Source organism: Typopeltis vanoorti, chromosome 20, assembly GCF_054136105.1.
Source record: "Typopeltis vanoorti isolate ZY-2024b chromosome 20, IOZ_Tvanoo_1.0, whole genome shotgun sequence".
Classification (NCBI taxonomy): Eukaryota; Metazoa; Arthropoda; class Arachnida; order Uropygi; family Thelyphonidae; genus Typopeltis; species Typopeltis vanoorti.
In genome coordinates this window covers 11188939-11204023 of record NC_143568.1, presented here as the reverse complement: position 1 = coordinate 11204023, position 15085 = coordinate 11188939, and the positions used below count along the sequence as shown (strand labels likewise).

The 15085-nt window shown below is 33.9% G+C and overlaps 1 protein-coding gene across 1 annotated transcript in view; it reads right to left on the bottom strand.

The window, feature by feature from the left end:
• The window catches only part of LOC150095225 (myelin transcription factor 1-like), a 171412-nt gene that overhangs the window by 120066 nt on the left and 36261 nt on the right, over nucleotides 1–15085 (bottom strand). The window lies entirely within an intron of this gene.

Genomic DNA, 15085 nt, shown 5'->3' with positions numbered 1-15085 from the left:
AAGTTTTTTCTTTGGAGGCAAAAAATGATATCCAACTCCTTTGGACATCATCTTGCGAACGGAAGGTTTTTATCTCTTATGCTGTGTTCTAAGGACCTGAATAAGTGATAGTCACTAGGGGCAATATCTGGCGAATATGGAGGATGTGGTAGAAGTTCCCATCCTACCTGCCTAATTTTTTCTCGAGTCATTCTTGCAGAATGTGGTTTTGCATTATATTGCTGCAAAATTACCCCTTTTCGATTGACAAGCGCAGGACGTTTGATGAACAATGCTTGATGTAGTCGCTCTAATTGTTCACAGTAGATGGCTGCTGTGATAGTCTTAACTTGTTCCATAAGTTCGTAATGAATCACTCCATGAATATCCCACCATCTTTAGGTGTTGGAATTGGAGTTTGATTTAGAGAAAGCCACTGTTTTTTGCGTTTATTATTCTTATACAGCACCCATTTTTCGTCACCAGTTACGACTCGTTCCAAAAAGGGGTCTTTTGTTGTCTGATCAACAATGAATTGCAAATTGCCCGTCTCTGTGCTTTATTGTTTTCTGACAGTTCATGCGGTACCCATACACCCTGTTTAAGAACCTTGCCACTCTTATGTAAGTGCTCTTGGACAGCTGACCATGATGAATTAAGTTTCTCTGCTAATTCTTGTATGGTTTGTTTTGGATCTGATTCAGCGTGAGTCTTAAGAGCATCGTCATCTAGAGTAAGAGGTCTTTCAGATCGAGGACGATCAGAGAGATCAAAATTTTTTTCTGTAACTCTCCTAAACCATCGCTGACATTTGTTAACCTTCAATACGTCTCCATAAGTTGAGCAAATGATTTTGGTAGCCTCGGTAGCATTCTTTCCTTGGTGAAACAAAAACAGCATACAATGACGTAAATGGTGCTCTTCAACTTTAAAGTCCGCCATATTAAAAAAATAATCTAACATTAAAAAAAAAGATTTTTTAAATAGAAAAGTAATGCTAATATTTAAATAAAAATCAAATTTAATAATTTATGTGTTATTTAAGAAAAAACAATCGGCTAAAAATGACATATTAAAAATAATTGATTACTTTCCGGTCCCCCTTATATTTAACCTTAATACAAACGATTTATAAACTTAGATTGCATATTATGAAAGTGTCTATTTAAGTAATATAAGTATGCTGTTGTATTCCTCAAGTAAATAGAAAATTTCAGAACATTTAATGTATTCGTAACTTAATGAATAACCAGGTTTTAACTCGTAGATGTTTTTTTTTTCTCAAGATCTATCATTAAGCATGTTATGTGCAGTCCTTACTCATAGTGAATTACCTAAAATTGATGTACTCTTCTTAGTATGAAGAACTTTGATTTCTTCACTCCTGTGCTATGTAGGGTCCCGTTTGATATTTCAAATATGCATTCATACGGGAACAACAATGTGTCTCTATCAATTCCAAAAATGCCTAAATATTATATTATTATTTTTGCAATAGCTGTAAAAGACTTCCAATGTTTAGTACACCCCAGCTCTAAAATGTCTGAGGTATAATATTTCTTCAGTAATCTCCAGAAATAAATCTTGATTACTCGCTTGTAATCAATAAATTCAAATCAAACGTTTAGTGTACATCAATATAATTGCAAATACTGAAGAAAAGATTGCAAATTATCGTCTTTCAAAGATTCGTGATGATTTTTGGAAAAATTCCAAAATTAGTAAGTTATTTTGAACTCAGTTTCTCAATTAACATATTTAAATATTGCTTATTCTTGAGAAATATATTTTAAAATATTCAGTATAATGCAAGAGAGTGTGACTAGTTTGTTATTTCTCTGCACAGCTGCTGAAGAAGTCAACTTAAATTGACAGATCTATTGCTGTTTTTATTTATCTGTCCTTGAAATTCAGGAGTGGTGTTTGTACAATCTGTTTTTCCCAAAAGTTAGCTTTATATATGCAAGCAAAGTGTGCAGATAAAGGAAGTTTTTGAATCATATGTTCGACAATAGGACAGCGACTCACTCTGGAGGATTGTATGCAGAATTTGGAATTGAGCAACCTGAAGTAAACAAAAAAGCAAGAGCAATGGGGATGGTTGGAGTGCAGATTGGGGCTTCGTCATAGAATGTCTCGGATGCATGACGTATCAGCTTAAGGGAACCCTTTAGGCCGAAAAATAACATCAACATAAAAGTCTTTCGCGGACTTCACAAAACCCAACTTCCTAGTTGCGCACGCATCCATGTGAGAGATTTTGTTTCGGCACGACCAGAGTTTTTATCAACTTCTTATGTTGTTTGAACTAGTTGGTCCTTTAGGCAGATAAGGTGTTTCCCCTTTACCTGCAGGCAATGGAGACATCTCTACATGCAAATGCATTTTTGATCATATAAAGATATATTATCATGTTTTTTTCCCAGAATTTTCTTCAGAAATACCATCTCAGTAGAAACTTCCAGTCGCTTATATGCAGATTTAGTTTATAGTTTCTCGTCAAATGCATAGAGAAGATTGTGTTGCCAAATTATTTCTTTCTCTTCTTGTAAACAGATATTAGCTTTCTTATCCTAAAAATAGCAAATTCTGCACGTGGTATGAACAGCTGAAGCCACTTTACAATAGTATATTATTTAACATGCTAGATAACAGTAACTAATTAATACGAAAAGTGTTAGTTGCTGTTAATAGTAACCACTTTTCTTTGTCCAGTGCTTGCGTAATGAAAATAAACTTTTGATTGCATCTGATTGCATTTTATTTGCTAAGAGTGAATAATTTAAGCGTAAGATTTTAATATCTAGTACAATCTGAAAATAAGCTACAATCGCTAAACAGTGCTATAAGCAACTTATAAAAAATTGCAAAATATAAAGAAAAACTCCAGTTTTTCTTACATATGCCTCCCTCCAAAAATGTTTATTAAGTACAGATAGTCAGTGCTCTTGTTTCCCTACAATTATAGTGGTTTCCTCATGTACAGTAACTTAAATACAAAACCAAAAGAACCAAAATCTTATCGCGAAACAAATAAGTCATAAAGAAAGAGCATTCTCCAATTTCGATTTTGTCATACTCATATCGATGCCTTATCGATTTGACAGTAGTTTCAGCAGACCAGTTAAATAGAATTATTCTGCATATGCTATACTGGAATAAGTAATAAAACACTAGTTTACAATGAAGCACACACAATTTTCTATATTTAGTATGGTATAGTATGATGAAGTGTGGTATTGGAAATAATTCATGATAAGGATAATATAATTTGTTTGTCGTCACACACACACACATATACATTAGTGTCATCATACGTCTATACTGCTCTCTCTCTCTGTTTGTGTGTGTGTGTGTGTGTGTGTGTGTGTGTATATATATATATATATATATATATATATATAAAATGAGAGAGAGAGAGAGGGAGGAAGAGTGACTATTTTACTGAGCTATGATAGGCAATTAAAGCCTAAATCAGCATATTAAGAGGCGGTTGAACATATGTGTGTTTGCCATATATATATATATATGTGTGTGTGTGTGTGTGTGTGTGTGTGTGTGTGCATGCGTGCGTGCGTAAAACATTTAGTCAGATTATTACTCAGTTGTAATTTATCTACTGCATAAGCAACAGTTCGTACAGGAGCATAAAAGCTTTGCATAACGGTACTCCTTTTTAGTAACGAACAGTTACTTTTTTATTGCTTATATTTGTATTTCTTTGAATCCTTTAGTCTATGTATATTTGCATCTTATAAAGTATTTTGTTAGGAAGACAGAACTAGACGTTTTTATTAAAGTAACAGTAATAGATAATCCTTCTGCAGTCTCTTTGGCGTTAATCAGCCAGATGAACAAAATTCAACCATGTCTAACCACCAATGACATCCCCCACATACACACAACACATGCATTCTTGTGCGGGTATGGATATTACCGAAAACATGATTATTTTAATTGAAATATGTCTGTATTCTCCGAAGGGAATTAAACATATATATATATATATATATATATATATATATATATATATATATATATCAGGGTTAATTTTCCAGATTGCTTATTCGGTATATCTCTTTATATCTAAATAAGGTAATGAAAAACATAACATATTTGAAGTATATGGTAGTACATCAGCTACAACTACCGCTTGCTACTGTTGTTTACCGCACTTTCATATAATATACAAACATACAAATACTGTCACGAATTACGACTTCAAAAACAGATAACTCACATCCGTTATGGAGCATTCGATGCCAAATATAATGAGTTTGTGCCTATCATTTCCACGAGACCTCCCCATACAATTAACGAGACGAGACACGGGCAGCAACATACACTGCTTGCTGTTTTCAACTTTAAATAGAGTAAAACAGAGTGTTCCGTAGTTAAGCAATCGATAGGGGTGTTTATCCACTCTGCAGCACACAGATACGGTAGTTCAGTTAAGTTGTAATACTGAAGTCGATACGGGTATCAGCATTTTTTTTTTAAGTATACCGCTACGCTGTAACAGACTAATTATTCTTTTGATTTAACTTTACTTAAGGGTTAGTTTGAAATATATTCTGCAAAATTAATATTTTCTGAGAAGCGTTTTAGAAAATCCAAAAGAACTATATTTACATCAATTTTATGCTCCACTAAATTAACAGCAAGGGAAATATTTCTGCTTAGCCATTAAATGCCTTTTAACATAAAAAGAAAAATTTATTCACATTAAATATTATTGTACTAGAAAATACAGAATCATTTCTATTTTTTCAATTCAGTGGGAAATATTACGTAAATTTCCCAAAAGGACATACATAACTTGTAAATGCTAAAACCATTCAGTGTTTGTTTGCTTTCTGACCCTACCTCATAATTTTCTATATTTACTATGGTATGGAATGATGACGTGTGGTATTGGAAATAACACTTCATGATAAGGATAATATAATTTGCGTAGGTCGTCATCAATAGCCATAAAAACCAGTTCCTGATTTTATGAAGTTTTGGGTAATATATCCAAAGTTGTGATAACACTTTCGTTTTAGAACCTTACTTTCGTGGCATTCACATAAAAATAAGCAAGCAAAACGATTGCTATTTGCCTGTTCTGTTCTATTTTATGTAATTATTATGAACAAGTTGTATGGGATTACAATTTTATCCATAGACAACTAGTGACTAGGGTTATAATTCCAGATACGTAATCATAGATTTGAAGCGAATACATAGGAGTTAAAGATTAATGTGCAAGACAAGCGCGTTGACCTGGGAAACTTTAAAAAAACGAAAAGTTAACTTTCCGGAATATTTTTAGCTTGCTATAACAGAATACAAAGGAAGTATTTGAAACAATTCTTTAAGAAACTTTAATAACAATAATTATTCAACCTTATTCTGTTTTTCCTATTCTTTATAGGAAAACTTTATAGCAGAATAGGAAAATAATTTTGTTTCACCCAACTCTTCACATTGTTAGAGATAATGGAAGCATAAGAAAACAAAAATTGAACGTTCTGTATTAAAAAGGACCGGTGATTGTACCCTTTATCTTAGTAAAAATAATCTATAGTTTTAAACTTACAGAGTTGGCCATAATCATTATTAGCAGATAGTCTAACGAACAACTTTCTTTAGGATGTAATATGATATAATGCACTTTTCAACTTGAAATAGTTGTTTCTAATAGCGGTAGTGGTAAGGTAAACATAATTTATTTCTGACAAATAAAAGGAATGAACTCAGAGATCAAAGTCAGTGGTGTAGGAGACAATTTTAATAAACTGATTGTCTCATAGTGGATGTAAAAACATGCTGAAAGTAGTTAAAATAGTTATACGAAATGGAAGTTTTTATATTTTAAAGGTTATAATGATTTCTTTGTATAATTAATTATTAAACGTTTCTAAAGTGTCCATATGCAGTTAAATGAGTGAGTTCTGATTATTTCCTTTAGTGTATTTTCATTCCATTTTCTATTTCGTGTTAGGCTCAATGGCCTGTCACCTGCCAAGCAACTTGACTTCTTAAAAACGTCATACTGCTTAAGATAGGGCAGCCAATCCTACTTGCATCTACTGTCTCTAAATTGCGCGTATTCTTCTAGCCGGTTTTTTGAGATGAAAATCTGCAAATTTCGGGGGGAGGGGTTGGAGGGACCGCTCCATTCTCTTACAAGACCTGCTATCTCACCTTTAGTTGATAAGCCTTGATAAAACTTGTTCGCGTCTAGACGAGATAGGCAGGTATTTTCAATCAAAGCGCTTCGTATATACCTACTGAACTACAAAAGCTCGTTTTAAGTATACTGAATAATTATATACATTCAGTGATTCTTGTTTCCAATTATATAATTTAATCCTTATGCTATAAAGACATTACAAATGGTATCTATGTATACGATAAAGCTTTGAAACCCTGTAATAACAAAAGGAAAGGTTCACACTTTCCTGGCGTTCTTGCATTAGCTGTCTAAAACTAATCGATGGTACAGAAATGTCTGATGCGCAAGATAGCAGTTAATCTTTTGTTTTCTGTCTTTAAGGTTAATATATTTAATTACTGCACCTAGCGGATGTTATCTAAAATAGGAAGAATCCACAGAAGAAGAGAAAAATTCCTTCCTATTCGGAGTTAGCGAGATTAAAGATATTAATGCAATGAAAAGGTACTTTTTATCGGAAATCGAAAGACACAATTCAAGTAGCTCTAGGAAACTCTTAGCTGTAGTAATAAGAAATTTCAGCATAACAAATGATAGGGGAAGGCCAAACATTCCGTTTGCGGAGACCTGTCAGCTGGCTTCACAATGGCATTTTGAAATTGATATATTAATTTCATTATAGGCTACTATTGTGCCATACGTGTAAAATAGACAGACTAAAGGAACGATAATGTGATTTAATATGTGCAATGCTCTTTTCACTCCAAATATTAAAAACCAACAGTTTGCAAAAGTGATAAAGTTGGAATTATGAGCACGTATCCTTACACCCTCGCTGTATTTTTTCTTTTTATATAATTGATTGGTATTTTAAACTTTATTCTGTAGTACAAGTAATTTTTGTGCACTAATGCTCAAAATATTTTTGGAAATACAGTAGAGAAAGACTAAACTTTTACCAATTTTTAATAGTGCAAAGTTGAAAGCAGAAATTTCTCTAATCTGTTCTAAGAAACCTACCATGTGATCATTCAAACGTAGCATTCAATATTTGTATATATGTACTACGTTTAGAAAACTCTGAACATGCATTGATAAATTAAAACTATTCATTGAAGCATCTTAATTCTGGAACAGCAACAAAAATATGTTGCACATTTTTCTTAAATTAACAAAATTAACACTTTTCTAACAAATATAAGTATTAAAAACTACCCCTTAATGAAGTGGTTTGTTTGTTTTTTTGTTGCTAAACCATTAGTATTCTAGAGAGTAGGGAAGGACTGTATTCACGATGTTAGTGTATACGATTTTAATTTTTAAGCATTTCAGTCATACTCTGCCTTTCCGTAATTCTTCAAAGAATTTCTAACTTCATCCAATGTATCACATAAATAATTCAATAAATTTGTTGATTTTTAATTCTCATCTTAATCTTATCGATCCTTGTTTATCCGACGAGTAGATTTAGTGTATAATATAAACAGTTAAATCTAGATTTTGTTGCTGAGGGCTGTAGCAATGATGTGTACTGAAAAATTACAGATAGTATTAGACGTAACACTTTTATAACATTTCCACGAGAAAATAATAATAATAGTAATTATTATTATTATTATTATTATTATTATTATTATTATTATTATCAATTAAACATCAACGAATTGACCCCATATGACCTACAAAACACAGCATTACTTGGAACAGTCCATATTTTACGACGCTACCTATTATTATTATTATTATTCCTGACACCTCCAAGGAGTCCGAAGACTCATCGCGGGAGGACACCTACAACTGTCTCAACTGATACAACTGTCTCAACCACTATTCTTAGATTCTTGGGTAGAATCTGAATTGTTCGTTTATATGATATCTTGTTTCGACTGTGTATCAATTATGCCAATAAAATAATAATAATAATAATTATTATTATTATTATCAATAGGGTTTTATTGTTGGAGTATGTAATCTGTATATGTATCTACTTGTACTCTCATACCTACGCATAATGTAAACAGCAGATATGAATATATGGATACTGTAATTTTATTTTGTATGTAGCTTCAAAGGATTGAATAGCAATGATATAAATTATTCGCTGAATGTCCTCGCTTTTATAAAATGGAATCGTTGGCTTTGCAAGATCCAATAAGTAATGATGTATGTGCACCAGTTTCCAGGTGCACTTCGTTAAGTAAACAGTCACCCACCTTTTTTGTCCGTTTGTACGCATATAAATCTGCTCTAACTAAATGGATTTTATTGAAATTTGGTGTTGGAAATCTAAATTTATCGAGCTGTCGGCGTTGTAACTTAAATTGGACCATGTTAATGAGACATTTCAAAACGATTTGGAATTATATGATTGAAATAAAAATAAACTCTCTCTCTCTCTCTCTCTCTCTCTCTTACTCTGTCTCTTCATGCAATTAATGATGCACTTAATAACAAAAATTTTGTAATTTCGGACAAAATAGCAAAAATAATAGATGCACTGAAAGAAATGGATAAGGAAAATATTATGCCATGATATACCATAAAACGAAGAATTAGATGATATAAACCAAAATTATGAGATTTAGAAATCGCATGAGTATTTTGATTTTTAAAGTCAGATTAACTATGTATATTTTTTTAAAAAAATATGCTTTGCGGAAACTATTTGAAAGGTAATCATAGGTTTATTCAATTACAGTAGGAAGTCGACATAGATGAACAACGTAACTTTCAGATTGAAAGATAACGTAACTTTCAAATATTTCATATATTACAATTGAGATGTGTAAAAGTTATATAAAACGACTTATTAATATTAAAATGCTGTAATCTGCTGAAGTTGAGAAAATGTGTGAGTGAGACAGTTAAAGCAAGCCAAGAATACTACAATCAAGAGTATTTGATTGCTTTGTCCAACAATCACAAAAACGATGAAAATGTTGAGAGTAAGAAATTTACTTCGCCCAAAGTACACTTATTTTCATAATTAATAGTAAAAAAGGTTACATTCACTCGAGTAAACAGTAATAGAGTATTTTGCTAAACAAAATTGAATATAAGGACATCTCGACATTACGTAGTTCGCTGCCAGTGTGACAACTTCTGACCACAACGGTTTCAGCCAACTTCGTTACAGACCTTATTTTCCGGATGACTTACTCTTTTCAAAAACGGAAAGGTCTTATTTTAGCATCCGAAGTGATTGGAAAGCATAAAATATATTCAAAAGAAAGTGATACATGCTTTCGTTGCAGTTATAAAAGAATAGTTGAAAAATGTTGTACTCTCTTCCAACATATTTGTGGCAACATTTCTTTTAGTGCCGATGTATACTAGAATATATGATAAAATTATAGTATTGCTGTTTTCTAGGTACATTTATAATCAACCATTAATGTAGTATATATAACTTATTAAAAATATTGGAAACGTCATATAAAAAAACATCTAATACCCACATCATACACCCACTGTCCAAAACGAAACCGAAATTTTCGAAAATAGAAGAAACTAGTGGCGCCAACTGTTGTATCTTTTTGTTGTGGAAATCGGCAACCTTCGTTAGTGCTGTGTCAACTGTTTATGACATTTGTTTCATTAGAAGCCGAGTTATAGTGCCAAGAAAGATGTTTTGACGAACGGTCGGTCGTCAATATTCATGCCGCACGCGACGAATTCTCGCTATCAGTCGCTTCAAAACTTCGAGATAAAACTCACCATTGACCGATTGGCCAGGCGGAACGAATTATTTCTGGATAATGCCATTGGAATCGTCAAAACAAATCAGCATTGTCTTTACTTTTGACTTCTCCGAAAGTAAAGATTACCAGAGTGCTGAGTGGAGACCACCAGAAGAGAGGCATCCGAAGGTCTCCACTCAGCACTCTGGTGCTTTGTTTCCGGCACATACTCAAAACACCATATTTCGTCACCAGTAACGATCGTTTCAAGGAAGTTTGATTCCTTACGAGCGATTTTAATGAGGTCCTTGTAGTGTTTAATTTGATACATTTTTTGGTTGTCAGTCAACTTGTGGGGGAACAAATCGCGAATTCAATTTACGGAGGCCGAAAGTCTCGGTCAAAATGTTGTGCACAGTTGATTTCGGAATCCCCAGTTCATCTTCAATCACTCTCACGGACGATTTCGGGTTTTCTTTGATGAAATCACGCACTTTTTCGATGCTAACTTCGCTCAGTCCAGTTTTTGGACGGCCCGGCTTTTCGTCGTCCTCAAGCGTCTCACGACCACTTTGAAATTGCTTAAACCACTCGTAAACATGAGTACGGGATAAGCATTCATCACCGTATGCTTTTTGAAGAATTTGATGCGTTTCGGTAAAACGTTTGCCAAGTTTAACACAAAAGTCGATCGCAGATCTCTGTTTGAAACTCATTTTCAGACCGTTCGTCAAAACACACTGTCACTCTTGGCACTATAACTCGGTTTCTAATGAACCAAATGTCATAAACAGTTGACACAACACTAATGAAGGTTGCCGCTTTCGACATCAAAACGAAACAATAGATGGCGCCACTAGTTTCTTCTATTTTTGAAAAGTTCGGTTTCTTTTTGAACAGAAGGTGTATATCGAAATGTTTATAAGTAGCTGTCGATCTAGAAGATTAGATTATAGTAAAAAACAAATGAGGAAAATCACTATACACTGCATATTCCTTTAAAGGAATATACACTGCATATTCCTTTAAATTAATTGAAAATACGTAAAACTACGCAAATTCGGTTGTACATAATTATAATTACTTTTCTTCTCTAGCTTGCAGGTGACCTAAATGGCTTTACGAGCCTTGTATGGGTGCTTCCAGGCTGTTCTTCGCATACCCCTGGACTACATAACAACAATGAAATAATTGATGCTGCAAGCTGTTTCAAAATTGTTGTCTTTGTTTTCCTACTACTTCTTCATTTCTTCTTTTTAAATTGTTATGCCTAGCGGTCATTCTGGAGCCCTATCAACTTATAATTGGACAACTTCATCTTTCGTTGTTTTTATTTGAGCACACTTTCAACAATTTGCTTAATATTCATTCTATCTAAATAATCGATCCATCTGCTTCTCTAATTAAGGCAATGTCGACGTGGTCGATTACAGCTCAAAATTCCTTTTTTATATAATATATTTGTTTTCGTTCTGTTATATTTCTCGTAAACATTTAAAAATACTTTGTCATACTTATTCCAGTAGTTCGCTAATAATTATAATAAGTGACTCGAGTTATCTTAGCAAAAATCCGTAACAATTGATTTTCGGATTTTCACTTGTACCGCATAATCACTATTCTGACTCAACTGTTCTGCTGGCTTTAAATGTTCCATAACACGAAGCTTGGTTAAACGTCTGACTCAACATATGAGAATGCATAGAGGCTAGTTGCTGAACTGTGATTGTAAATGTCAAACCAGCGTGTGCTAATATAGGATGATGCCATTTGCTTAGAATGTAGGGATGGAAGCTTTAGGTTAGCATACTATACAACAAATTTCTAACTCATATTACTCGCTTCGTAATAAATAAAATAGTTGTGTTTTTATTCTGGTTAAGAGCTATTTTATGTTCAGGTCATGGACGTATAGTAAACAAAAGTAAGAAAATGAATACATGTAGCAAAGTATTGAAACTGCAAATAACAGAAGTGATTTTGAAGAGACCTTCATACATCAAATTATAGTTATTAAACAAGGTGATGTTTATTAAAATAATAGTAATCATTTGATCAGTAATTAATATGAATAATGTATTTTCATTGCACATACAAGTAATTATTAATTATTTGCAAAAAATTCACTTTTGATCAGTGTTATGTTTAAGTAAAACTGCTTTTTAGTCATTTTTTGTAGTTTTGCAAACTACTGCTAGATGCCTACGCCCCTTTCGTAGATATACTTATTTTACTTACTAAGAATCATACATTCTTCATAATAATATCCATCTAAAAAGTGAATTAACATCTCCCATTTATCTGAAAGTATTTATCTATCATTAAACGCTAATTTAAAAATATCTAGAAGGTATTAAGCTTTAGCAGCCTCCCTCCTTTAGTAGCGTCCTTCATGGATTATCGTTCTGAATATTTCATGGTACACACCTTATTTTGGATAAAGAAGGAAATTAGGATAATTCTTACTTCATTCTCGTCTAAACAGTTTGTGTCATTGGTATAATTCATACTTCATGTTTCCTTATTTATTTTTTTATTTTCTGTGTAAGGACAAAAAAGGAGGTACGAATAGCCCAACCACATGACTTTCTTTCTGTCCATCTATTGTGATCGTTGCATATCGACTCTTTTTTTTTCCTCTTCAAACCTTAATGTACGCTGATTTCCAATTTCCGTAGGTTATTCTTCTTAGGTCATTTTTTGCACCTTCCAGAGGACGCGGGTGTTACTATGGATTTGGGTATTACTGAATTTACTGCCCACATGAGAGCAGTAAATTCAGTAATACCAAAATCCATAGTTATATTTCAGAATTTTCTCAAGCGTTTTATTTTTCTCCCTCTCATCCTTTTGCTTTCAACCATCTATATTTCTTTTAGAAGATACTTTTTTCTATTAACAGTTGTTATTGTCTATTAACAATTGTTCTATTAACTCACCCATCACTTTGTTTGCCGCTGCAACACTTCATGACATGGACCGAATGTCGTTTCTATTTGATATAATGTAAGATCATTGCTCTTTCTATTTCATTTCCTGAACTCAATATTGGGTGATGTATAGTATGGATGATACATACTATGATTCTGATGATGATTTTGACGATGTCAAAAACTAATTAGCTAAAATCAAGGTTTAAGTGGATTAATGAATTTTATTAGATGGTCCTAGTAAAAAAAAGTCTATCAGCGTATGTTGGAATGTTTTAATAAATAGTTTTATTTATTAGAGAAGCAAAGTCAATTTATTTTGGAGTAATCTACCAAGCACATTTCTTAATCTGGAACTATACAAATGAAAGGTCATTCGCAAAGGTGCTAATGCAGAAGATTACTTCTTACTGGTGCTATGATTGTTGCTTCTTAACTGAAAAATGCTTAAAATGTAATAATCGGAAAGAAGGTAGGTCAAAGATGAAAGGAAATGAATGAAGGGAAAAGATCGTTGGTGACAAAAACTTACTGAAAGTGGGCCATACGTTTCGTACGTAACGTTTTCTGAGTAAGTTTTTTAATTAGCAGGAATGTTTGCGAGAAGTCGCTTTTTAGCACAAAACTGATAGAAGAGTACAAAACTCTGTACAAGACACTATAATGTGAGAAAAAAACAACCATGGCACCCACACTTGCATATACACTACTTGGAAAAAAAAGTCAACGGACACCATAGTATGAGGAACAAACAACAATGGCATCCACCTTAATAAGATGTAGGACCTCCTTTCGCCACGATGACTGCAGCAATTCTGCGGGGCATACTTTCCACAAGCGTACTATAGCGATCAATGAGAATTTTGGACCATTCTTCCTGTACACATGTAATGAGGTCCCGTTATGAGACGGACCAACCACATGACTTTCTGTCCATCTATGGTGATCGTTGCATATCGACTTTTTTTTTTCTCGATGCTCCAGTTCATTCCAAAGATTTTCAGTAGGGGTGAGATCAGGGCTCTATGGTGGCCAATCAAATGTGGTGAAGTTCATGTCCACAAACCACGGAGTTACAGCAGCAGCCCTATGACACGGTGAAAGACAATGGTCAGTTCCATAGAAACGCCACAAAGTAGGAAGCATTGCATTGTCCAGAATGTTGAGATACCTCTCGAGTTCAGTTATTGGCACCACAAACAGAGGTCCGAAGCGAAACCAGGAAGAACAGAACCATACCATCACAACGCCACCTCCTAAATTCATATGGGGTTACGCACTCTGGCAAGAGAAGTTCACCGGACAACCGCCATACCCACACCCATCCATCTGCTAGGTAGAGGATGTAGCGCGAATCGTCGCTCATAATGCAGCTTTCCAAGCTTCCACGTCCCACTGTACACGCTCTTTGTACCATTGAAGGCGACTCTGCATATTGGTTCGGGCAACGTGAGACTTGCATATTGCGATCCTGCCATAGAAACACATGTTGTGAGGCTCGGTTCTGAATGTTTGTGTGAGGAATCATGCTCCAGTCGATGCCCGGAACTCCGCATTCAACTTGTCCGCCGACGAATGGCGGTTTTTTACATAATCAGTCACGTTCGTTGAGTGTGGCGAGTCGTCCGATGCATGTAGCATTTGTAATTGAGCCCTTGCGCGTCCACCTTAATATGGCATCGCTAATTGTTGACCTTGCATGACTCAATTTCTTAAGGATGATAGGAAAATTAAGGCGTCTCTTCTTAGTAGTATCGGATTAAGAAGGGGCTCCTCCAGATGGATGGTGTTGATCTCGGCTACCGGTAGCTACATGCTATTGTCCATAGGCCAAAGATTTATTTGTACATTTTTCCTTGGAAGAGAAATTTTTTTTGCAAGTAGTGCAGACTTAAGTAGGAGAATTATATTACTTGGGAATGAGGAAAGGTTTTTCTTCAAGGAAAATATCCTTGTTCAGAAGAACATAGATGAACATAGAAGAACATAGATGTGGGGTGGGGACACAAAGTTACAGTTATTGTATGACGATGTGTGCGAAGGAGGATAAACCTTCCTTTCAGTTCTTATTTATAACTGAGAAGATTGTTTATAATATATGCGTATACTAGCAGTATGAAAAGAGTTAGTAGACCGATGCGGTCTATTCTTTGTAGGATATTATGAGACTAGTTGGTTTTTTCCACTGGGAGTTAAGAATTTTGAACAGTCTAATTTCAAAACGTGAGTTCTTTGTTTCAAAATTTTCTATTTATTTTGTTTTTTGGAGCTATTGTGATGATGACAGCGATGTCGATGTTGTCATGAAGGTTAATTTTAAGTTATTTAATTGCCTC